This window comes from Opisthocomus hoazin, chromosome 2, assembly GCF_030867145.1.
Source record: "Opisthocomus hoazin isolate bOpiHoa1 chromosome 2, bOpiHoa1.hap1, whole genome shotgun sequence".
Taxonomy (NCBI): Eukaryota; Metazoa; Chordata; class Aves; order Opisthocomiformes; family Opisthocomidae; genus Opisthocomus; species Opisthocomus hoazin.
This window is the reverse complement of record NC_134415.1, coordinates 27,702,871-27,728,940: the sequence shown is the minus strand read 5'-3', so window position 1 is coordinate 27,728,940 and position 26,070 is coordinate 27,702,871. Positions and strand designations below refer to the sequence as shown.

General features: G+C 43.3%; 1 long non-coding RNA gene across 1 annotated transcript in view; it reads left to right on the top strand.

The window, feature by feature from the left end:
• The window catches only part of LOC142365230 (uncharacterized), a 55,268-nt gene extending 29,454 nt beyond the window's left edge, over nt 1-25,814 (top strand). Inside the window, exons 3-4 of the long non-coding RNA XR_012766405.1 lie at nt 18,022-18,147; nt 24,347-25,814. This is a non-coding gene — a long non-coding RNA (uncharacterized LOC142365230). The remainder of the gene's footprint in view (nt 1-18,021; nt 18,148-24,346) is intronic.
• The last annotated feature ends 256 nt before the right edge of the window (nt 25,815-26,070 follow it).

The following is a 26,070-nucleotide window of genomic DNA, read 5'->3' as shown; positions in this document are numbered from 1 at the left end:
ACTGTCCATGACCATGGAGTGGAGGTGTGCGTGTGAAGTGTTTGCAGGACGAGGGGCTATGACCCTGTCACACTGAAATCATTGGAGGGTTACCAGGCAGTGTTGAGTTCGAGGGTGCAGGATCTACCCCACTGCCAAACCTGCTGTATGATTCCACAGGGAAGGGCCAAAGCAAGCCTACGATTTTTGGCTGATGAAAGTGATTTCAGGTCTCTAACGTTCTCCTCTCCAGTCATGACATGAAAGCTGCTGTCAGTGTAGGGGCCTTCACTCGAACCCCACAGACAGTCTCAAGGTGCTTCCTGGCACTATTTGTTTCCTTCTCCATCATGCAAGGATGCAGTGAGCCCGTTGCCTTTCAGCACCAGCAGCAGGGCTCTGTCTTAATTTTCTTAGGTGGGAACTTGAGAAATTTAGTGCCTTTGGGGGCTCATGGATCTTTTGTAGCCTGGGCCCCAAACCTCATTGTATTTACCTGTATTTCCATGCCTGTTTGGAGCTCTATTTTAGCTGCTACAGAAAAAGCATGGGTACAGGGTGAGAGGAGTCAGAAGAGCCCTTCTCAAGGTGCAGTCTTTCGACATGGTTCGGTTCAGGCCAAAAAACTGTACGGGCATGTAAGCAGCTCCTGCAACAAGTCATCTGTGCCTACACTGGGTGAGAAAACAGTCTGGGCTGCTGGGGAGGTGGCATGGCTCATCTCCTGCTGCTGTCACCCTTTTCTGGCCCCAGAACGGGCAGCTGTGCAAGGAGGTCCAACCCATGGATGCTCCTTGGGAAATCTGGAGCAGGCGGTGTCCCCACAGTGGGAGGTCATGTGGCATGAGGAGATCCCAGTGACCTGGCCAGCTTGCCCTTGCAGCACAGCCTAACACATATATGCTGCATCTCCCACTCAAACATTTCATACGCGCCTGGAAGGTGACCTAGGAGCTCTCCATCTCTGTGGGAGCGAGTCCAGCTTCAGGAGAAGACTTTCGGGAGAAAGTTACCCTTGATTACATGTTGGTTTCTCTGAGGTTGGGCTAGACCTCAGGCTGCCCTTCCCTGGCAGCGGGATGGGGAGAGCAGTAGCTCTTCCAGGAGTTGCTACTTCAGTGTTCAGGTACACCTTCAATATGGACAGTTTCTACAGCTGCTCCTAGAATGCTGCTGCTCCCTTGTCACTTTAGAAGGCACCTGGAGGTACCTCTTAATTCTTCAGTGCTCTTTCGGCACTCTGAAACCACACATAAATAGCATTGTTAAAACATGCACTTCAGCATAATCACAGTGAGCCTGACTGCTAAGTCTAGCCTTACAGGGAGGATGGCACTTACCTCCTTAAATGTATAATATAGAACATCCACATTCATATTTTTAGTAGCGTATAGCAGTGGTCCAGCCTTTAGTGTACTGTATGTACTTTTAATAATCTCCATAAAAGCCTGATTTTCAATCCCTAGGCTCAAGCTGACAGTGTAAATAAAATCACCTAAATCCACAGGGTAAGAGAAATGAAAATGACAAGGATTAAAATTTTGTCAAACCTCTTTCTTTTTAAAATTCTGCTTCCCTTCCAATTGGATCACGACCCTCTGTGTGCACAGCTTAAGACCAGACGGTATGCTTTCACTTTTATTCCGCTCTGCAGCAGGCTTACAGTATTTAGTGAAAGTCTGTAAAGAATGTGTGCTGTGTAGAGAGTTAATACCATAATCCCCTATCGTTAGGGTCAAATGCTGAATAGAGCAGAAGAATTAGAAAATATGTTACATACAATGGCAGAAAAAATGCATCAGCATGCTGTTCTGTTAACACACGCATTCATTACCAACAAGTAAATCACAGTGAGGTAATAGAGTATATTAAGAGATGTGTGCTTCAAGTCTAGTACGCCTGTTATTATGAGAACCTAAGATTTTGTGTGAGAATCTAACTCAGTGGATACACAAGCATCACGGGGTTCTTCATTGCATACAATTGCATCTTTCTAGGAAGCACTTTGATGCAAAAATCAGCTTTTAAAATTATTTGATGGAGAAGAACTTTGAATACTCCTTTTTTTTAATATCCTGTGAAGCATGATATCTATATTTTGCTATCCAAGCATGACAATACATCTGTCTCTAGAGAATTCCCGAGCATGAATTGTGGTAATTTTAGCTAAGGAAGCATTCAGGAAACAATCCTAGTGCTTGCCTTTTCAAGAGATGCTTAGGAGGCTAGTTACTTACATCATATAAAATTGGCATGGGTGTTCCATTCCCTTGGGTTTTCAGGAAAAAAATGAGCCAGTATATGCTGGAGGAGTGACTATTTGCTAGAAAGAGGAGAGACAAAATACATTTTGTATGCTGTGTTGCCTGGTACCAAATATAAGAATCACACGATCCAAAAATCTTATCACTATGAGTTAGCATATTGTGCCTTCCTGTAAGGAAAAGACAGACCTGCATAAGAAGGGGGACAGCCCTATGGAACAGGAGGAGATGCAGAAGTTATTCGGCTGCCTGTACTGACACTAAGTAGTGTCTGATTCCCTAATTATTCCTGCTGATTTAGCCTCGTTATTAAGGCAGAGAGACAGTGCTGAGCTGGAGACAGGATGAAGGTACTTAAAAAACATCTTGCAATAGCTGGTTAATGACAAACTGTGGAAAGCGCGGCAGCAACACGTAACCTCAAGACTTTGTCCAGTGCAAGCGTGTTATCTTATCTCATGACTGATCGGTTGTAAATAGTAACAGGCCACACTTTACCAAACTGACCATACATGGTCTTATGTAGACACATGTGCTGGCTGTGCACTGTCACCTGCACATTGTTTACAACTTTGCGTTGTTTTCCTACAGTAGGAGTTGAGAGTGGTCAGGAAATTACTTTTATCTGAAGAAAAAAAAAAAAGAAAATTAACTTTAATTTCTCAAAAGCTCTGTTCAGTGTTTTAAATTCAGAAAATTCTTGGTTACTAATCCATGTTTCCCACAAAAGCTCTTTTTGTGTTTAAAAAAAAGAAAGTCTTCCTCAAAAAGTTCTTGACTGGTAATTGTAGTTAAAAATATTTCAATTTTTAAATCTTTAAAGTTCCTGAAGGGAGAAAAAATGATTTACGGGGCTGATGTTTCTCATACCTTGTGCATCAGAATAAATTTCCTTTTGTTTTGAAAGTTTTCTAAAATTCTCTTTGAGCATTTTATAGTTTTGTGAATGGGGCTTTCAGCAGTTGCCGAGCACCTCTGACAGACAGCAAGTGGCACGCAACAGTAGCAGGGTTAGGACCGAAGGCGTTAGAGTCCTGCGCCTGAGTTGTGTCCTGTAGTGGTCTCATCATTAGAGGTGAAAACTGCTGAAGACTTCCTTTCCTTTTAATCCTCATAAAAATTTGTTTTACCTACTTTATAACATTCTGACAGCTCTTCCTTCGAAGTTGCACTACTGTAAAAACAAATTCAGAAAAATGTATTAAAAAGGAGTCTTACCGCTGATACACAAAAATCCTCCCCCATCTAGGTGCATGGTTTTCATATCCATCCACTGGTGTCAAAGACATTTTTTGTCTCAGTAAAACTGGCTTTGTGGTTTAGTCTTCAGAATCTCAGGTATACATTTCTTCCTATCCCTGTGCAGTAATGTAGAGAACTATAGGTAAATTCTGGATATCCAGTGTATTTAACCATGCTTACCACGGTATGGTGGACAGCCAAAGCCGGGCTGTGCCAGACCGATGCCCAGGTAACTCCTGCTGAGGAGACTGATAAAGACTGAGCTGCATATAGCAACTCATGGTAGTAGATGTGCTGCATATTTTCTGAGGGAGGAATGTAAGGAAACTACAGGACACTGCAGAATTCAGGAGTGGGTATTATTTAAATCAGTATATTATACGTATTGTTCTTGACTCTCTTTAATATCTGAATCAGTAGGCTGACGTAATTAGAAATTGTGACTGGAGAGGGAAATGGAGTGTGATAGATTAAATCAAAGAAACAAAAAATGTTTCATTGGTGACAGGAGAACACATAGCAGTAGAAGATAAAGTGTGATCAACAAAGACTCATCTTGACGTGGAGTTCCTTCTCTTAGATGAAATAAAAAATACACAGGCTAATTCAGGTGAGTGAAGGATTATCCAGGTTGGTGCTTGTCATTCAACAAGTGGTTCAGCTCAATAAATGAGCCAACACACCTAGAGCAAGAATTTGATAACAGTCACTGCCATGGCTAATTTTAGGGCTAAAAAAACCACAGAAGCTGACCTTTGCAAAGTGGCTGATGGCACTGCCAGCCTGGGGCATGAGGAGGAGAAGGACAGGCAGGGCCAACAGGGCAGCGAGCAGGAGCCAAGGCCCTGTCCCTGGTCCCCAGTCTTTGCTTTCCATACAGCTTTCTTGGTCAGGCTCAGACAACTAAACACTGTACTGGAGGGTCGCTCGCGTTTTGTACAAGGACATTTAATGCCCATTCACTAGAAATGCCTGGATTGAGGTTGATTGCCTCAGAGACAGTTATTTTCTAAGATCTAATTTCGGGTTCAGCTGAGTGGAATTGAGCCGGAGGTCTGACTGCTGAGCGCTCAAGTCTGCACACAGCAGATGCAGACATTTTTCAGACAAATTAGTGAAGAGACCTCTGTGACGCACACAAACTGCTCTGTAATGATTATGGATAGTGTTTAGATGTTTCAGTGCTCCTGATACGACTACACGGGGTTAAATCAACAGTACAGTTGGGAAAACAAGCAGAAAAGGGAAAAAGAATAGTATCATTTGCTTAAATGAGCAAGTTGTGTATACTCTGCTCACCAACAATTTGCATCTTCTCATTTGGCTCCACGCAACTCCTTCCTGTGGTTCAGAAGGGGATTGGCTCAAGTGAATCACCCAGGAAATGTTCTCCTCTTGCAGAGGCGTTCAGTTCCCTTTGTATTCACTGACACGCAAGTACTCAGGAACAAAACTTTTCCCCACAGCTTCCTCACATAATCAGTGGATACCCTGCATCTCTCTTTGGGATGAAAATTATTTAAGAAGAAGGAAAACGAACTCTTTCTGGCAATATCCACACCCTGCCCAGGTCAATGGCAGCTGCACATTGTTGGCAGCTCTTGGAAAGGCTCTAAGGCCATTTGGTATGGTTTGAAAGAAGTGATGTCTACCTTATTTCTTAATGTTGGTCTCTAAGGATAGAAAACTAAAAGTGAACGGTTTTGGGTTAACCTTGAAGGAATTTACTCTTCTGAAAAGTGAAGTGTCAGCATGTTTTGCAGAAGCTTTTATGAAGAAGTTGTATTTTCTTCTCACAGTTATTTGCATAACCTCTACCAGCACAACCTCTGACTATCTTCCAAATGCCTAAATATGCCAGTCTCTTTCCTTTTCCTTTTTTTTTTAAGCCTGTTGGAAAAGTAGCTTGATTAGCTTGTTTTTGTTTGCCTGTGTTTGTGCTTAGATGTGGTTGTACCTGGCAACTGTGCGTGAAGAAATTAATGAGGCAAAGTTAAGTCAGAGAGATGAGTTTTGCAATTAACGCTGAATGTGGTGAGATCTATAGTGATTCTCATCTCTTGTGAAAATGAATTAACTTGCCATAGGGGAGTTGTGTGTCCTGCCTTCATGGGTTTCTCTACATTGGTTGGCATTTCTTGGTTTTGATAGCACATACCAGCTGCAGGATGTAATGCAATGCAAAATCCATCCATGAACAGAGAGTCAGGAAGACTGGATGATCAGCTACTCGTGCCACTGCTCCTTTTTCAAAAAAAGTACTGCAAATGCACTATTAGCAGAGAGGAAAAGCTTCATTTATTTGAACAGAAGGATTCTGAGTGATTTAGAAAGTGCCCAGCAAAAGGTAAAACACAACATGTCATGCCCCTTTGCTCATTTGCAAATAGCAACCATTCACAAATCAAAGCCCAACACTGTATTTCAGAGAAAATAAAAAATTATACCTACCTTTGAAAACTCACATAAAGATTGATTTCACCACACGTGCTGTCACAGACAGAACTCATCATGTCACCAGATAGCTCTTGTGAACGTGATACACACATGTTTTCAGTTCCATGGTTTTCACTGTAGCATTCCTGATGACTTTGGTTTATTGCCTTGGAAGCTAAAGTCCAAGTGCTTTGTTAAACCTGTCTTCTTATAAGTTTCTTCCCTGTCCTCCTTTTTTTGATTTGGTGTTGGAAAACACTGTGTAAAGCTATCTGTCATGCTCAAAGGAAACCACTGTAGTGCTGGATAAATTATTTTTTTAGCAAGTGCTGAATTCACAAAAAAAATTATCAAAAACTGAAGGAACAGACAAAAGTTCTTGATCATATTCAGTGAACAGTCAATTAAAACATGTATTTGCTGGAATTTAGGAGGTCAAGAACAGTTTCAACTTTGCAATAAATTTCTGGCCTCTCTTTTCAAAGCAAAAGAGTTATTAAAGAATGCAAAACAAAACACCAATATCAGAAAGCACAAGTCTTATGCACAGAAACACTTTGTGCCAAAATAAGTGTTTTGAAACATTTTTTTTCTTACCCATTTGTGCATCAAACCAAAAAAATGCCTCAAAAATACATCTTTTTCACAATGCTACAGCATCTCCACAGTCTGGGGACCACAGAATCCCCAGGCTGTCATTAAGGGAGTACTGGCGTCGATCTCAAGGCAATTTTTTAGAATAGGAGTTGTTCCACAGTTTTTGGCTGATGCAAGTTCCTTTACAGTGGTCATAGGTTCATATATATCCCCTGATTATTGTCTGTAGAAGTGGAAATACAGGTCACAGACAGTCACAGACAATAGAGGAAGGGAGCACATAAAGAACTGGGGCCCTCATCCTGGAGAGTATTAAACTGTCTTGATGCTCTAGGTACGTCTGTCACAATGAGGATTATGGGGTAGAAATGCAATGCTAGAATTTAACCCATCTGTAATCTGCACCTGTATGGAAATCAATTCTAACTCTGTATTTCAGGGCAAAAGTCCTGTTGGGACACCTGAGAGTAAAGTTTGCTGCAAGGATGTTTGCGCATTTTATGTACAAAGTTTTGCTTCTTGTGTTAGATCCAGCATGGGTCAAAGTTGCTTTGCATCACCTTGACTGGTTCCAAAGGAAACCTTCAAATAAACCATGATCGTTGCAACATTGTCTGTTGAAATACATCCAGGTAAGCCAGCATGGCTTAACTTGGACAAATGCAACCAAGTAGATTTACATCCACCTTGCACAACTCAGCCTGGGTTTGCATCCTTCCCGCTGCACAGGATGCTCACAGAGCACCAGAGCGTTCTCCAGGTAATGCACGCAGCATAGATAGGGAGTGTCATTACATCTTAACAATTTAGGAGATGAAAGGGAGAAATGTTCATGCTTTGCATTTATTTACTTTTACAGCATGCCATAAAGATTAAAAATACATTGTACACAAGTGCAGTATTTAATGTAGCACTTTAATTACATTCAAGTGTGTTACTAAATAGTCTTGAGAAAACCTTAATGACCAGCTGTTCTACCCTCTTCCCATATGTCAGAAATGGTTACAGAAATCACATTCTGGGACAGTAAGGTTGTATAATTAGACAGTGCATAGTTAACACTTCTAGATTTTCCTCTTAAACTGCGGGCCCTTTTCACTAACATATTGTGGTTTGGTGCCAGTTTGGCACAACACAATTACGCCATGTGCCAAACTGCAACTGAGATGTACAAACTCTCAGAGACATGTTATGATTGCACCATTATCTTTTTATATCTTTTTCATCATTAGGACTGGATGCTTTTTATGTTATGTAAGATTCAGCTTTTTATGGCCAACAAATAAACTTAGTAAATAGGACTATAAATTTTTAATACTTCTTCCATAATGCCATTTGTCTAATCAGAATTAGACGGTTACTGTAACCCCACACCGGTTTTCACCAAACAAGGCATGACTCCAAGAACAGCAGCTATGGACAAAAATTTCAAAGGAGGTACCTTTTGGCCCAGTTCAGGAATGCACTTAAGCACATGCTTAGCGTTAAGCACATGAGTGCTTATATAGAGGCACGCGCTGAAGCTGGATCAGAAAAAGGCTTCTGTCAAACAAATGAAATAAACCCTTTCTGGAAGTAAGCAAGTATACGGGCAGCTGAACAACTACCATCCCTCTTCCTGTTAACGTCTAAAAATGACAGTGTTTTTCTGGGGCGCTTATTCTTTTGCAAGACAAAACACATCCACAGTTTGCAAGGGGGGGGGGGGGTGTGAGTTTGTGCGAATACTTGAAGCGCGAGCCACCAGCCGAGCCGTCAGTGCGCGACGCAGAGGCGATCCATCCCGGCCAAGCGGAGGGGGGCCGTGGGAGGCAGCAGCTTCACCATCCTGACAAGAGACGTTTACGGCAGGTTTTTTGTTTTTGTTTTGTTTTGGGTTTTTTTTGTTTTCCCCGAGCTTCAATTTCCAAGGACTTATTTAGATGTAAGCAATGACATCTGTAATCATGTTTTAAATCTTGCTTTGTATCCTTAGTTATAATGTTGTTCAATTAATATTCAGAATAATGGAAGTGATGTGCCCCTTTGAAAAAGACTTGAATGCAGGCCAAAGCTTTGGGAAACTGATTCTCAAGAGGATTAATCAGCATTTAAAACTTGCATTAATAAAAATCTGATCTTCCACTGTGTGGCATGCATAATACTTTTCGTTTATAAGCATTTTATTTTAATAGTGTGGTATCCTTTGTCCTGATTTTTAAAGGGATTTTAAAATCTAACTCCTTCAAATCAATCCTGCTTTGACCCCTGTGCATTCTTTTACTGAATATAAAAACATTAAAGAAATCCTCAGTTCACCAATACCTCTGTTACTACGGATGAGCGAAGCACAGTGCACAAGCACACTTGTAATAGAAATGATATATAGCTTCCGCAGGAATTTATCTTAGGCAACGGCTCACCTTTTCAAGTAAATTATTGATGCAATAAAAACACAAATTTCCACATAATTACTCAGAAGTTTGAAGGTAAATTATACCCTGATAACACACCAAGAGCCCTGGTAGGCTCCAAAAAAAGGGCTCTCTATTTTTCACACGACTTTTCATTCTGCTAGAAGGAATATTATTGTACCCTATGCCAACGAGATTGAGTCTATATCTGAAAGACAGACTTAATCTATGTTTTGTGTTGTTCTCCTGATCTTATTAGTGGGTTAGAGAAACAAGAGGATTTTGTATAAAGTTTCGCATATAAATTCAATTCTAGTAAACCGGCTAATTTACATGCTAAACAGCCAGCACTTGGTATGATAGTTTTGTTTCAGGTCAACTGCAGAAGCTAAATGTATTTTGTAAATACTAGACAGCATTATTTCTTCTGAAGAGGCATTTTAATAGCAAATAGCTCACTCAGATCTTCCACGAAGCAGAGAAATCTAGTTCAGAAATTCTTGAATCTTTACTCATGTTATTGAAAGGCAACAGTCTGCGCTCTGAGTATAGACCATCTGCTTTTACTTTGTTTCATACCTGATGTGATGCTTCGGTTCATCATAAACGCAATCAGCTTTCTAAATGGTGCCAAAGATTCTTAAAATATATTTTTATAATCTTACTGCCTTCTAGAAATAGAAGGCAAATGTGGTTTTTTTTAAAAAACAGTAACTATAAAATGTATCGTATCCACTGGAACATCTAAAATTGTAGTCTCTCAGGCAGTGGGCAGGATGACTAGTTTCTGAAATACTGCAAAGAAAAATGAATGACAAAAAATACACCTTCTTTACCTACAGCGGACAGTGCACCCAACATGAGATCTGAAGCGTGAGAGGGAAGGGCTTTACATAGATGTCCACGTGTTTGAACTAGATACTGATTTAGTTTTTTCTGGAGTAAAAAGAGGAAGGCTCCAGTTGAAGATGCTCTCTGTCTGAATTCGCAAGATCTAGGTCTGGCCCAGTGATACCCAATGATTCCACCGCTTGCATAGAGATAATAGGAGCAAGTTGCCACTTGTCTTGTACTCTGAGAGGGACAAGCAGGAGTTACTTTGGTACCATCTTTTTATCCCGTCAAGCACTACCTACCTGCTTCTGGTTTCAGACAGTGTCTCTGAGGCTGCTGCTCACAGACCAACGTATTTCCCCATGGGTGAAAGCCTAGCCATATGAAGTCTGTGACAAAACACATGGGCAAGGTTGTCAGCTGTGCTATGACATTCTCTTGAGTTGATAGACACCTAGATTCAAATCCAAAAGGCTGGATAAAATGTATATGAGCCTTCTACCTACTGGATAAATACCCAGATACTGGCTGCCATCTCTAGTCTCCTTCATCCTCACCATTCCCAAAGAACCTCGCTCCTGCCTGTCTTTGGTCCTTTCTGCAGAGGGATAAAGTCCCTGTGAAACTCAGTCTGTAGTGTTCCGATACACAAGCATAGGTCCATAGCTAACATATAAGATTATGTCTAATTTGGAAACAAGCTAGACAGAGACCCATCCTCTCACACTGAAGTGAAGTATCATCACTTGAGTCTGCATCTAATTGTGTCCAATCTGCCTACCAGGAACAGTGCCCGGGAGCAAAGCCCTTTCACTGCTCTCTGCCTGAGCAACTCCTCAGTGAGCTAGCAGCATGTCCTGGCTGTGAGACACCGCCACTCCCCGGCCAGGCCAGCGGACCAAGGGATGGCTTTTGGGTCTCTTGCCAACTGCCTTTACAGGGATGAGAGAGGGAACATCCAAAATGATGGTGAGAAACTATTGCAGCTCAGCCTGAGACTTCAAAGTGAAAAGAGGGCAAAACACTGGTCACCTACTGTGGGTTTTTACTGCATAAATTATTACACGCACCCCTACTGCAGAAAAGCAAATCTCCAGTTAAGTGAGGGTGGGTAGATCTGAGACATCACTGCAGGGAGCCTGGATCCCAATATTGTGTGCCGTTGGACCACAATCTTCCTTTTGCTGTTTTCTACACTTTTCTTGTTCTTTCTTTTTAGACTCCTTTTTGCTGTGAGTAATCAACCTTCTTCAAACAGTCAAGGCCATTATCACTCCCACCATGGCTCCAGCCCTTCCTCCTTGCTCCTTGGGTCTCTAGGTGCCTCTTGCCCTGCTCCTTCTCCCTGCTTTCCTTGCCGTTTCCCGCCTGCCTTGCCCTGGGTTGTGCCAGTACTGGATTAGGCTGAATACAAGTCCCACATTCTTTATTACAGTGTCAGCATTTCTTCCTCATTTCTTGCCTGGCTGCTGCCCAGCGGGTTATTTTGGGACCTACGCTAGCTGGCCCAAAGCACAGCCATGCCAGGGAGGGTACTAACAGCTAAACGCTGCCAAGAATTGTTTGCCAGTGCCTGAGCCTGAGATGAGGTCCCGTTTTTTTTGGGACATGGACATAGCGCAGATGTCCCCGAGGTGGAGAGCAGTAGGACGGTAAGGTTTGTGAATGTCCAGAACCAAAGGGCTAGCTGAGGGAAGGGGAGGCATGGCTGGGAAAGACAGTGCTTCAAGAGGGATTAAGCTGTCTGCGCGCTTTCCTCCCCTTCCTCCGAGCCATGGACTGCCCCGCATCACCGCTTTCCCAAGCCAGGATGGTGCCTCTGCCTCTGGGATGTGTGGTTGGAAGACACTACTCTAGTGGCTGGGTCATGGTTCAGGCATCTCTCTTCACCCCGTGGTTCCCCCTCCCAGGACAATGAGCACGGCAAGCCCATGGTGTGGAGACCAAGCTGTGGGTCAGACAGAGTATGTGCAGGGACTGGTGTTGGGTGACAAGAAGGTATAGAAGAAGGGGACATCGGCAGGCAAAGGAGATGGGGTGGAAGATGGAGGATTGGAAAGGGCATCTATGAAATGTTTGGAAAAGACAGATTTGGCTGAGCTTTCTGGGTGAGAGTCAATCCTTCATGTGTTCTCATTTTTTTAATCTGAGCTGGTAAATAATACTGATATATAGGTACAAAGGGGGAATCCATGACCAGGTATGGACCCTGCAGCATCTTAGTTGGATGTCCTGCATATGATATATTAATTTTGCAGGGGACCAGAAGCGATTTTACCTGCTCAACTGCATGTGCTCTCCTTGTGCAATGTAGTGTCATACTTCAGTGGCCCTTATGCTTGTGGAGCCAGATGGCCACCCATGACTTCTACCTCCTTTTCTGGGAGCCCAAGTCGCTACAGCTTGTATAGGCCTGAATTTCTGCTCTGGAGAACAGCTTTTTGGAAATGTCTTGAGCTGGGCAATTTTTGACACATGCCATCAGGGACACACAATACCATCGTGCCTCATCTACCCCGCTGTAGTGGTGCAGCTCTCTGAGGAAGCCTGAGTGCCCTTAGAGCAGCCAGTGAACAGATGCAGTGGGGTAGTTGTGGTACCTGAGCTGCCTTACTTGAAGCCAGGGTAAATCTTCACGGGCCAGGGCAGCTTCCATCACAACTTGCAGGTGGGTATGCCCTGAGGACACAGCAGCAGCTACGGGGCCAACGTGCTGCCTCTAGCAGACAGCAACCATGGGTGACTGGAGAATAGCATTAAGTCCTGTGGCAGAGTCATGACATGTTGCTGGCTTGTTTCTTAACCTTTTACTTTCTATTGCAGTGTTTTTGTGAAAAAAATGTTATTGTTAAACTTGAATTTATCATGCTGTTGGAGAGCACTGGGCTTGAATCAGCCTTGAGGCAGTAAGATGGACAAGATGAGCTCTTGAAGTACCTTTCCAGACCTATTTCTACAAGTCTATGAGCAGAACAAAATGAACTCAAGATGTTTTCCCAGAAGAGAGCAAATTAAGGAACCATTTCTTTGAATTCTGCACAGACTGAATGTGAATAAAATGAATCCCACATCTGGTCCATTCTTCTTTTTCATTTCTTTAAAGAACAGATACAATAACGCCATACACACATAGAAAAAAAAAATGAAGCGGGGAGGATCAAGTCAAGGGTGCCTCAGGTTGTGCTTTCTGTCTCTTTTTGAAATGGAAAACTATTAAAACCAACAAAAAAAAATCTGCATACCCCACATGCTTAAGTAAAATGGTCGCTCCTTCTAAACCATTGTGGTCCCTGTGCCGAGTGTTACAAAATCAAAATCTGAGAGGGCAGAGGAGTTGGTCTGTCCTCATGGGAGGGGGGCTCAGAAAGCTTTTTGGCTTATAGGAGTTCATGATAGGAAGGCAGGCAGCTGGAATCCCCATGCAGTGTGTGGAAGAAGTTTGATCCCTGGTGAAGACAACTCGCAAAAGCCAGAGTGCTGAGCAGGAATCTGCTCATCCAAACCAGTGGTGACCACTGGAGAGACAGATTTGCCCATCACCCCAGCTCTGGAAGCTGCTCAGATGCCCAGCTCAGGCCGGAGAGCAGACACGATATATGGCAGTCCCTCCAAGTAGTGAATAACGAACACTGTCATGTGCCAGATGTTTAGGATGAGCCCCGTCTTGCAGTTTGTTTGCTCAACTGAATTGTTTGACTTTTCTGAATCTTGCAAGGCTCCAAAGAAACCATATACATTGGTCTTATAACTATTTATTAGTTTCCCCTTTGTTAACTAATTGTTTTGCAACACGGATGACTTTCTTCATTAAACAAATTGCTAAAATGCTATTCCACAATACATTTATTGTTAATTCTCTAATTAGTTAGGAATGTGTGTTTTTTGGATAGTGAAGCAACTGTGCATAGTGCCTGACAGGTTAGCTTTTAAAATTAGCTTTGAATTTGGGTTTGAATGGTCAGCAGCAAGGAAGATACTCCTTAAATGGATTTTTAAAAAATCAGTTAATAAATATAGCTCAGAATTCATGTAGAGTCAGAAATATGCAATTTGCTTGCACATTACCTTCTGTCTACTGTATCTTCTAATAACATTTCTAAATCAGATGTGTTGTACAAGTTTCTCTCTCAGGTAGCAAATTTTTGATATGCTGTAACTACTTTTTAAGACTCATTTTGACATAAACTGTGTAAAAATCATGCCTCTTATTTTGCGCATCAATTTATTTTGTTAATTTTTTTTCCTTTTGGTAGTCTCCTTTTGCCATTTTCTATTTTTATTATGCATGTGCTTTAGAAAGAAAGCATCCACATTTGAGCAGTTAATCAAGGGGAACTAACCAAAATAATCACTTTCTAGTACTTCAAAATATTCTAATTTTTTAATGGAGAATATGCATTCTTAAATTAAATATGCATAATAAGTAATAAGTAGTAATAAGAATAAAGTGGGCTCTGTAAGAATTAATGTTATGCTTTAAGCAAAATGCATTTGATTTGCCGGGTTCAAAGCTGCATTGAATCTGTAAGAATCAGTGCAAAAAATGGGGTGAGGAGGATAGAGAGCCTCATAATGCTTATAAATTGTCCATAATTGTAAGGATTTTAAATATAAAAGTTGGCAGTGGCAAAAGCTAAAAGCCATTAGGAGAGATCCTATTGTGCAACACATCAGTAATTGTAACTCATAATCTTCGGGGGAAAAACCTAACTAGAGTTTTCTAAAATTTTCATAACTGTACTTGAGTCTTGTCTTGATGTTTACTACAATGATGGCATTGTTCAAAATGACATAGCCTAATGCATATATGAATCCTGTTTGAAAAGAGCTACTAATTAACATGAATAGTCTTCTTCTCTGAAGGTCATTTATTGCAAAGTTCATTTTTCAGCCGAGCATTGCAAAAGTAGTCACCCCCTCTAACAGCCATTAGGTTAAGAGACTTAGGTCTGTTCTCTTCCTGACACTGGGTCAGGATTTTCAAAGAAAGAGGCTCTTTGATGCCAAGAAGCCCTTAAAAATAATATTTGAACAGAAAAAGAATGGATGTAATTACATTGTAAATATTTCTGTGGTTATTGAATTAATGAAGATAATTCTGTTCATTTCATCTTAAAAAAAATGAAAACCACACACCAAGTTTTCCTTATCTAATGTTCCAGTGCATCTCTTCCCCATGGGACCTTTAATTTCTTCAGTCATAACGATTCATTAAAACTGAGAGACACGGAATATTTACCATCTGATGTGTGAGCATGTTCACCTATTGCCAAATACTAGGCATGTGAAGCCTCAGGTGCCTCTGCCTCCCCTTTGGAGTCCCCAGAAAGGGTTTTTGGGTCTGCATGCATGCCAGCCACTGCTGCTTCTCCAGTGAGAAGAAGAGATCTCTGAACCCGAAGGGCACCGACTTGCCATCCTCAACAAGTTGTCACTTCACCAGGGATTTAATGTTGCCACCGGAACCATGAATATCTAATCCTGAAACAATGCATGCCCAGGAGCCCCATCATACCATGGTCACCATATTCACTTGGATATAGGTCTAGAAACTGCAGTGAAAGGAAGTTACTGCTTGGGATAAGGGACATCCATCCTGGTGGCTTTCTTGGTAATGTCTGTGGACATGTGGTGATAAAGGAGAGAAGGATCCTTCCTGTGGTTACAAAAACTTGTTCACCCATGTCATTTGGTTACTAACAGGTATGGGGTCTTTTGGGCAGGGGTGTGACATTAAATACATCGCTCTCCTGCATCCCAGTGGCTGCTGAAACAGACGTGCCATGTCCATGCAAGCTTCATACACCACTGAGGCTCTGGTGAGCCTTTGCTCTGTATTTTATGACACTTGCCTCCCATTTGAGCAGGTCGAGGGTGTGATCTTTGGTAGTCACTTGGAATCTAAACCATTCCTGATCTGATTCCGGGTTTAGGGTTACTCTTGTCGATAAAGAGGAGGTTCTGCAATGCAATGGGATTGTGGGTGCAGAGAAGGACCAGAAGCTTTTAAAAAGAGCCAAGAAACCCATGAAATTTCTTTGAGATAACAATTTTAGGTGACAAAGCTCCTCACTGAGAGCTGGCTTGCAGGGAAGCCAAGTGAAGCTGCAAGAGCATCAGGAAAATCCCACAGACCTCAAGGCACTCACAAAAATCTTGTGCCTTGGCCCACAGAGGATTTGTGTCCCCTTCTCACCTGGCCATGCCACTCTCCCCGGAGTCAGGCTTCCTTGGGCTCCCAGTGGCTACAGCCAGGCTGCTGGGTGTCAAAGCTGCAAGCGTGGGAAAACCCCTCCAAGTCTGAAGGACCATAGTGCTGAGAGAGCAGCAAGGTACAGTTCTGCCCCTTCCACCTCTTCCTGTCCTCACCCCTGGAGCAGAAATGTCACAAAGACAACGGAGGGGAGTGGAACGCTTGTGATGTGGTTCAATTGCTTCTTCCTGCTAGCTTCCATGGGGTTTTTGCTTCTTTCCACTTGCGTCAGTGGAGGGGAGCATATGGGCCTTGGAGATTTAATGTTTCATGGCTTACTTGGCTGTCAAAATGTTTTACATTATTATTTGTTACAACATTCACGGTGATCATCTTTAAGGAAAAAAAAACACCTGTGCGGCAGGTCCCTAGATGCCCTTGCTGGGAGCAGATGTCGGAGCAAGAGCATTGTTAAGCTTCTCTTGGATTTTTCATTTCCCACCCTTCGTACAGCCAACACAGTGTGACATGGCACACACACAGCCTCTCTCCCTGCCCAGCAGGACTCACCAGGTTGGTTTAGGAAGCTTGAAACGGGGAAACTTGCAGATTTATAGGGTGCTGAGATGGATTCGTAATCTGTATTGATGGCATCATCCCCGACCACGTGACAACCAAAGCAGATAAGCCTACGACTGAACTGAAAAGATTTCTTAAAGCCGGTAGTCGATACTGAGCAGCTCAGTCTGTCCAGCTATCGGGTTCAGAGATCTCCACGAGTGCGGGGTGGGGGTGATGCTGAGCCGTTGCTAAGCCACAGCCTGGCACGGTGCAGTAGGCTACTGGTACCTGCTGCTGCAGGGGGTGATTTCAGCTGAGGAGGGACTCTGCAAAAGCCATGGGAAAATGACTAATGAACCCGAGTATCACTGACCTGGGGTCTTGAGATTTTGCTATGGGCGAAGCTCTCCAAGGGTGCATATTGTCTCTTCTCCAGTGCCCCAGGCTTGATAGTCAAAGTCACTAGCTGATGCTGAAATTTTGCATAGGGGTTTCCTTGCTTAGGGTCTGATATCTCATTGCTACAAGTATCCTGAGATACTTGTGTTTCAAAGGCAGTCCCAAACCTGATGGACTTCCTAAAGGAGATGTCTCCCTTCCAGGGATTCCTTCCAGGGATCCTGTTGGAGGGAACCTGTTTTAAAATTAATAAAATGGTCTGATTCTTTGTAAATACACAATAACTTTCCAGGAAGAAACTATTCAAGCCACCGTTGTCCATAGTGCACAATAAAAAAGAAGTCTACCCTCAGCTAGATGGCCTGGGACAGAGCTGCCCCCAAAAGCCACCACCTGCCTTTCCTGCTGACTTTCAGACAGGGACAAGAGCTGGTGCCTGTTGAGAGAAGTCGTGTATCGGTAGCAGCTCCTCAGAAACAGCATTCCCATGAATGGGATAGAAGTTGTCTCCAGATAATCAAGCCTTGTGCTTTGTTTCCACGAGACGACTGGGAGTTATGAAGCCTGGACTGGTTAGACTGGCAAGTAAAGATGAAGGGAGAAGCCGAGCCTTTCTATTTCTCTGTATTTATGGGGCAAGACAGCTGGAATTCAAACACGCTTCTTATTATGGAACATCTATTAATATCGTCTCCTGATGGAGAACGGGTTGGGGGGGGTGGGGGGTTCTTCTTAAATGTTTAATTAGCAAGCATTGTGTTGTGTCTTACTTCAGTAGATTCCATTTGAGAAAGATTTTGCGTGCACATGTGAATGGACGCTTGTCTTGAAAGACAGAGCAAAAAGAAATTAATAATCATGTTTCCCTTGTTGTATTTACTGTTTTGCTTCTAAAGGGAATATTACTCCACTAAGAGATTCATAATTAGGAGGATGCCAGATGGGTTATCAATGTGGTTTTAAATTTTTATACGTAGAGTGCTTGTTTTTGCAGGGGATGCTTCGGTTCCATGTACAGTAGTTAAATATAAATGACTTCAATGAGGGGACTGCTAACTATTCCAAGATTTTGAATTTGCAGTTTATTTAATCCTTCTCTCCCCTCCCCCCTTTATTTTTTCAGCTGGTCTGGTGAGGTAGACGAACTGAATGCACCTACCAGGTGGAAGAGTAAAGCTTGAAAGCAGAACTGACACCCATATATCCACCTGAGACCCATACATCCACCTGAAAAAGATGACTGCTTCAGGTCAGTAAAAAAAAGTGAAGAAAAGTCATGACTTGGGACACCTTTCGGAAATGCCAGGGCAAGATGTTCCTGTTGAGACAGGTGCCTCAGCGATCAGCATGTGCTTTGTGCCATCACCACAGAGAGCTTTGGCAGCGTGGTGTAGGTGAGGAGGACAAGACCTGAGCTTGGTGCATCCCAGTTGGGGAGTGATGTGCTCACAAGCCAACTTATGAAGGGAGGGTGAGAAGTCAAAGGTGACCAGAAACTCCTGGTGGGACAAGGCCGTGCACCAGAGCCAATAGCTAGAATTACTGTCCCACAGAAATCCTACACCTCCTTGGGAAGCAGAGTCAGAGGTTTTCTGCTTTCCAAATAAGGGCTGGCTAAAGCAGATCTGACCCATCTGGTGGCAAAGTCCTGCGATTTCATTATGGACCAGCTGCCAGAAGGTGGGGTGTCTGCACACACGCACATAGACATGCACACACAGCCACATGGGCATATGCACAGACACACGCATGTGTGTACACTTCACCATCTTGCTCAGCGTGTTTCGGCCTTCAGCACCAATGTAAAACTCACCTCTCTGCAGGATTTAGGGCATATCTTCATCACTCACCAGGGCTTTGGATCAGACAAAGGAGCTGTGTCATCTTTCCTCTCTTTTCCTCCAAGTCCACTCTCTATCGTGAGCTTTTAGAGCTGTGATAAACAGAAGGGAGCTACACATAGTGCAATGATAACCCAGATGACAGTGTTAAATCTGTATTTGTTCCATGTGTAAGTGTTACTGAAGAAGAAGATGCTGTTATTAAACACCAGGGGAGGGTCATTAGAACTGGCAAAAAAAAAAAAAAAAAGAAAAAAAGGTCAATGGCAAAGGAAATGGAATGAGGTTTAACCAAAGTTCATTAATGTAACAAACCAATTTCTGAAAAATCTACATCAGGTTAGGGACACAGCTGAGCCACAACCTTAGACTTGTCTTAAAAAACTTGTGGGGGTCAGCTCATCATTTCTGAATGTGATTTTCAGTAAAAAACCTCACTGGCACAGAGTGTCTTGATCTAGGGAGTCACAGCCTTGTGAACTCCAGATCTGGAGCATGGACCTGTTCTCTAGGGCAGAGGCCAGACTGAAGGCTGATTAATGAAAACAGATACAAAAAAATTTACTAGAGGACTTTAAATTCAATGGCAGCTCATAAAATAGTACATTTTCACGGGAAAAGAAAGGATTCTGTCATACATGTAAAAATATGTTGTGTTTACATGTTGTAAACGTTTTGTACTGGTGTAAATGCAAGGAGGAAAATGTTGGGTTACCAACAGAAAATCCCAATGCTTAATGACAGTGACAATTAGGAAAGTGTCACATGAGATTTTTAGGTCATCCTCATCAGAGAAGTTTAAAACTACTTTGATGAAATGCAAGAGAGGGTTGTGTGGAGAAAGGTCTTGCATGGTATAGTGATAGGACTGAGAACAGCATCCATGGTTTTGTGTGGACAAACTTCATAAGAGGTCTTAACTGAGGCTTTATTTAACTGAAATTCAAGACCTGAAGATGCTGACTGTGACTTGCCACCGAGAGTCTGGCCTTGTGTTTCCAAGTTTGCTCTAATGCGCTCTGTCTCATTTTGGGAGAGTTTTTATGGATGTGATAGAAATTTCCTTCTTTCCTTCACACAGAGCATCTCCATATTTGAAGAATTTTGTAGTACTGGGGGATTCATTCTGCTGTAGTTCTTCTTCAGCTCTGTACATCTGCAGGTTATGAAGATGCACATATCCCACAGTCTAACCTGGTATGCAAGTGGCAAAATTTCACTACATGCTATTAATTCATCCATCCCCTCTGCTTCTTTCTGGCTTTCCTCCTGTGGAGCTGCTGGGGGGGATCCCTCCTTCCCAGCGACAGGGAGAGCTGGGGCAGGAGATGCTCAGGAAGGAGGCTGATATGACCTCGATTTCCGCGGTAACGCAGCCAGGAGAGATTCTCTGGTGGGGTTTGAAGTACCCTTGGTTTGCATAGCGGTCATAAATTTCACTAAATGCAAGAGGGAACATGATGGTAATTAGGAGAAATGAAAAGACGTAGCGGTCCAAATTGAAAGAGGTAACAGGCCAGTGAAGGAATGGCTGTACGACTGCTCGGCTGGTCGCGTGCCTCAGGTGTGCTCTGCTGTTCATGACTTGCACTGGTCTGTAGTCTTTTCCATAAAGTCACATTTGCTGTCCCACTGGGTCTGGCAAGAGCACCAGGGGTAGGAGTTTTTCAGACTTTCATAAAGCTAATTTTATGGGAAGATGCAGGGGACATTCCCCTGCCTTGTCAGGTATTCACCTTCACGGGGTTTAGGAGTGGTTTTCCAAAAGATACTGATTTGAAGCTCTCACATCTTCAGGACGAGGATAAGAGGGAGAAACTGGGGAGATTTAGACCCCCAAAGCTACTTGACTATACAGCTACAGCTCCCTGTGCTCCTGTTTCTAACCAGAGCACTGTCAACAACCTTTTGCTAACATGGGTGGGTATAAAAGTTTTTCTGAGCTCCCAGAACTGGAAGACTCTTACCTGTATCTTTGTGTTCCTTCTTGTGCTAATAACAGCAGCTATATTCCTAATAAAAAATATTCAGAGTACCATGTTACGTCTGTTTCTTAAATTGTGATCATTATGTGACTAATCATAATAATAATATGATATTAGGGGAAAAAATGTTGGAAGATATTCCCTAGAGGGAAATGAATTTCTTTTTATCATCTACAGTAGTTTATTTCACATATTCATGACCCTCCTGGTATTCTTTTTTTTTTTATGATGAGCCATAAAAATGACAAAATACATTAGCAAAGTTCTCGGTTTATGCTAAAATGACCATATTCAAAAATAATAACAGAGACTTGTATCAGCAATGCAAAAGATGCATGAAGTAATTGGTGCTTAATTTGTACACAAACTGTCAAGGCAGTTTTCCTCACGGCCTGCATCTTCTGAATTCATTAGTCTCTAATTAAGGCCAGTTGGGACCAGCAGTTAGAAGGTTAAAGAGGTTCTGACAGCCCTAATCATTGCTCAGGAAGCTGAAAATGTATGCAAAGTCTCGGCAGATGGGGTGAGATCTGCTTCTGCCAAGTGATAACTGTTATTCCTTTGCACCTCCAAAGCTGTCATCCTAATAGGCACATTTTAAATTTATTAATGCTCTAGTTACAATGCATACACAGTCTCTAATGGTATGTCATTCAGAGTATATAAACTGAGCAATTAACACATATTACCTGGTAATGGTAAAATTATTTGTTGCCTGTTTGATTTTTTTTTTAGTTTCCTAATCCAGCAAGAACAGTCATAAGCAAAGACTTTTCTTTGTTAAAAAGGGGGGATTCTGAACTGCTTGTTTGTTGGCCATTAAGCCTTTGTTTCTCCAGACAAAAAGCTCACAAGCCATAACTAACTTTTCTTTGATTTCCAGTGCCTCGAAGATTTGGTTTTCAGGGATTATATGTTTTTCAAACTTGAAATTTAAAAACGTGTGTTTTGAACACTTCAAATATCATCTTAAAAGGAGATGTACTTTTTTATAATTTTTTTCAGCCCTTTTTAAAAAGAATGTGTGAATTGCTCAGAAAATCGTCGTTGTCCTCCCCGCCTTCTCCACTACTTCAGCAAGACTTTGATATTTTGTTCCCCTCCGTGGTGGTATCTCTCTCCTTAATCCTATTGGCCTTAAAGCTGCCTAATCAAGAGAAAGGCATGTTTTTAGGTCTTTCTGTCTGTCTGAAGGCTTCAGCCACGGGAGGCTTTTAATTGTGTGTACCACTGGTGCATGGGTGGGTTGCAAAGGAGGGAGCCTACAGCAGAGTCCCCCGTGCAGGGACGGAGCAGCCGCTGGAGCCCAGGAATCGCAAACAGTGCTAATCATGTGCTAAGGTGTTAATGTAAGCAACAGAACAATTATGTACCCAGTGACTTATAGACAGGCCAGGAACCTATTCCTCTGTTAGAATTAATTGATTTCGCTCTGTGTAATGAGCGTAGCACAAATAGGGAGGGAGAAGGTGGTGTAATTGAACTGTGGGCCTGGCTCTACCCTCACCAGCCTCAGTCACGAGTGACTCCGAAGATGTCAGAGAATTTCAAAGAGTACAACATTGGTGTGAGACACAGTCGCAGACCAACTTTTTGCTGCTGAGATTTCTCCAGCTTGCATTGTAGACCTTAGTGCCTGATGGGATGTCGTCAGCGATGAGACCCAGAGCACCTCTGCCAGCCAGCAACCCCAGTCTTGTGTTTTCTGCACACACCAGAAGCTCTGCTGGAGTCAAAGGACAGTTTTCCAGGGTGAGAGCTGTGTGACCAGGCCCTGTATTAGCCGACGGGACTGCCCTGATGGCTACAAATAATGCCAGCACCATTTGCGTGGGGAACTGCTGCCAAGGTGGTGCCTGCTGGGACCTCAGGTAAAATGGCACCGCGATACTCCCTCGCTCTACAGAAGTACTTTCTTCAGTAGGTCTCACAGCAGATAAGGATCATTAGTACCATTTTACATCAGGGGAAGCTCAGGAACAGATCGGAAAATTACTTGTGCCAGGAGTGGAAACAAAAAAAAGGAAAACCTAGAAACCCCCACCTACAGAACATATAAGAGGGGAAGGGCATCAAAGCTAATAAATAATATAGAGCAACTTTGACCTAAATGGTTTTCAGAGAATGAGTAAAAACCTTGATCACCTTGACCTGCATCACTGTTGTATAGGAGAGCGTTACTCTAATGATCTTCACTTTCTGATGTGGATGTACAGCAGAACTGTAATACCAACACCTTTCAAGTTTGAGCAGCACATAACCAGCGTGGAGTATGCTGAATCCTAAACTATAGATAGCCCCCTGAGTTGCGGTAGCTTTTTGCGAGGACAGTTCATTTCCACTGAGACCTGTCTTACCCGAATGATTTACTTTGCTCTTAGACCATCACTAAGCGATGCAGTACCTCCTAGGCTGAGTTTCAGGTTATCAAACGCACAATCTCCAGGGCTCTAGGCAAAGACAGACACTTATTTTCTTCAGAACAAAACACACATTGAGGCAGAATGAGCTCTCAGGATACACCTCCGCATCCACAGTTTGATGTGTTTTCCCACTATGGGGCTCCCCTGTCTCCCTCAAGCAGGGGGAGCCCCATGAACCCCCGTGAGGGAGGGAGGATGATCCAGAACCAGGTCATGTTGCTGGAAGGTCCTTACTTGCACCCAGACACTGCTCACTGTGTTATCCAAGACACTTGTAATTTTTGACTATTGTACATAGAAGTAGGGGAGACCTGAATTTTCTGCACTGCTTCTAACCTAACAAATGAGGGTATTAAATCACAGTGTTCTAATGTGGTGGGGCTCTGGTTGAGGTCCATCTGAGCAGCCAGAAGGCACACCATGTTGATGCGGAGCTAGAAACCACTCAGCTATGGAAACACAGCTTCCCGTTCCTTCAAGTACCTCTCTCCCAACCAGTCTGGAGCAGAGAAACCAGCAGATATCATGTGCTGCAGACGGATCAGCGATGGATCGCATACAGCTAGCTGAGTCTGGCATGGTTTGACTCCTCTTCTGTTTGCTGGCTACTTACCCAGCCAACAGCCAGACATTTGTGGGGTAAATCATTCCCAGTTGTTTCACAGAAGAAAACTGTCCAGCAGTATAAATAATAATTCCTCTCCAGTAGGGATTTCAGTGTTTGCCTGTCGCTCCAGTGCTCTGCTGCTCCCCTTCAGCCTGCTACCCAGCACGTCTTCTACTGGAGAAGGATATCAAGTCCCTGCTGCAGACCAGTTGTGAGCAGAAAAAAGAGATGCTGGCTTTTTTCTCTTAATTTTTGTCTCTATCCATACACAGGGCATAAGTGAACAATGTTACAAAAGGCAACAGAAATTCTTGGTCAAAAATAACGGAGACATAATCACTTGTAAAATTGTGAGTGACAAAGTTGCTTGGTTCGTACCCTTTATAGTCTGTAAAACCTGAGGGACTGGACACAGACCGGTGCTTTGTCAGGAGAGAATTCAGCCCACGTGAAAATCGCTAGATATTGCCCTGGCTTTTGCTGGCTGTTTTATGCTGAGGAGGCTCTGGGGATAGGGAAAGCTTAGAAGTGAGAAGCTTGCTTTTGCTTAAATTCTGAATTTTGTTGCTTTTCGCTTTACCTTCTCGTCTAGGCTGTCCAAGGTGATGCCCCCTTCTCACCACCTGCCTGGAGTCACACGATGGACACCTCCTGCCAGCCAGCACAGGGATTTCTCTGCTACTTTCCAGCCTCCGGATGCCGGTGTAGGAGGGCAGCAGAAGGAAAAGGGCCATGCAGACGGTGACCCCATACTGCGCTGAGCCCCGGGTGCCATCTCTGGCCCATTGGCATCTGGTGTAGCGTCCAGAAGTCAGGGTAAGCAGAAAGACATACGGGGAGCCGTTGTGTAGCTTGGTGGTGTCACTGCTTTGCCCTGAGTCATGGTGTATTGTCCTGGACATACGTGCCTGCAGACCTCCTGGGCAAAGGGAGGGTCCACGGTTCGTTGAGGAGCAGCCAGCACTCAAGATACAGTGGGAAAAGGTCTCTACAGCTGGAAAGAGGTGTTGGCTTCCCCCACAACTCACGTTTGGAGCGGGACGTCTTCCTCCAGACAAACCGATGACACTGCAATGTGCTGCTTATCTTCTTGTTCAACAAAGTGTCTTCCATGCACGGGGCCTCATCAAATATTTACTCTGCACCCCGTCTTGCCCAGAGATAGAATTTGGGACCTGTCATGCTGATTCAGTCCATGTTGCTGGGCTGCCATGTTCGGGATGCATTCCCTTCCTGGGTGTGCTACCTGTCAAACATCACTCAGGTGAGTGCACCGCATGCCTGAGGCCAAGTGAGTCCTGTTGGGCCAAATGGTGCTAAATGATGGCGCGCTGAGGACGAGGCGAGGGTGTATTGATCGCTGTGCTTGTGTGTGGCATTTGCTGCAAAGTGTGAGGTGAAACACATCTGAGTCAAACAGGCTTGAAAGGGCCATAAAATGGACAGCTGGAGCTAAGCTCCTTTTCAATAGGAATTTACTTGGAGCAGGCTAGGATTATGAGCATGAACCATCACGAGTTACTTTCTGAGTAGCTGCCTTTCTATTGAGTCTCTTGACATCTGGTATCTTCCTCCAGGACGGGTGGCTTCTCTGCCTCAAAGCCAACCAAATTTTTCTGCAACCTTGTGCTTTCTGCAGCAGGAAGATCCAGGGGAACTGATGCCATTATACACATTTTTTCTGCAGGGCTGGAGTCTCTTCTGGTCTGATAAGAAGATGATAGTCCCCATGGCATGCCTAGCCTCGTGGTTACTCAGTGATGGTGGCCACAGCTTGGCATGTTCTGTAGGACCCAAGAATGATCTGCAGGCTGATAACACAAGGTGTGCAATGTTTCTGTTGAAGTAGTGATCACAGCTGATGTAGTTGGGCTTAAAAAATGTTGTAGTTGGGCTTAAGAAATGTTCTAGTTGGGTTTAAGAAATGTTGTAGTTATGTTTAAGAATTTTCAGATGCATTGCCATTTTGTAGTTATTCTGTGTGTATCAGAAAAAGCCAAACACATTAAAAAATGTTGGAGTAAGTGTTTGTCCTCCTATCACGTTTTTCTCTGTGTCAGAACCCTAAAAAGTGTCTACCTTAATAACTATGATGATGCATAACTTAAATTTCCTTGCTCATGGAACTATTTTCTTGCATTAAATAACCTGTCTTAGTGCTTGCCCAGTGATTTTCTTGCAGCGGTGGAAAAGCTTTCTAATGCTGGATTATCACTCTCATCTCTCTATGTCTGCTGAGAAAATGGAGGTTCAGAGCAGCTAAGTGAATAACCCAAAGGACTGGCAGCATCAGAACCAGACAGCACAAACAGCTTC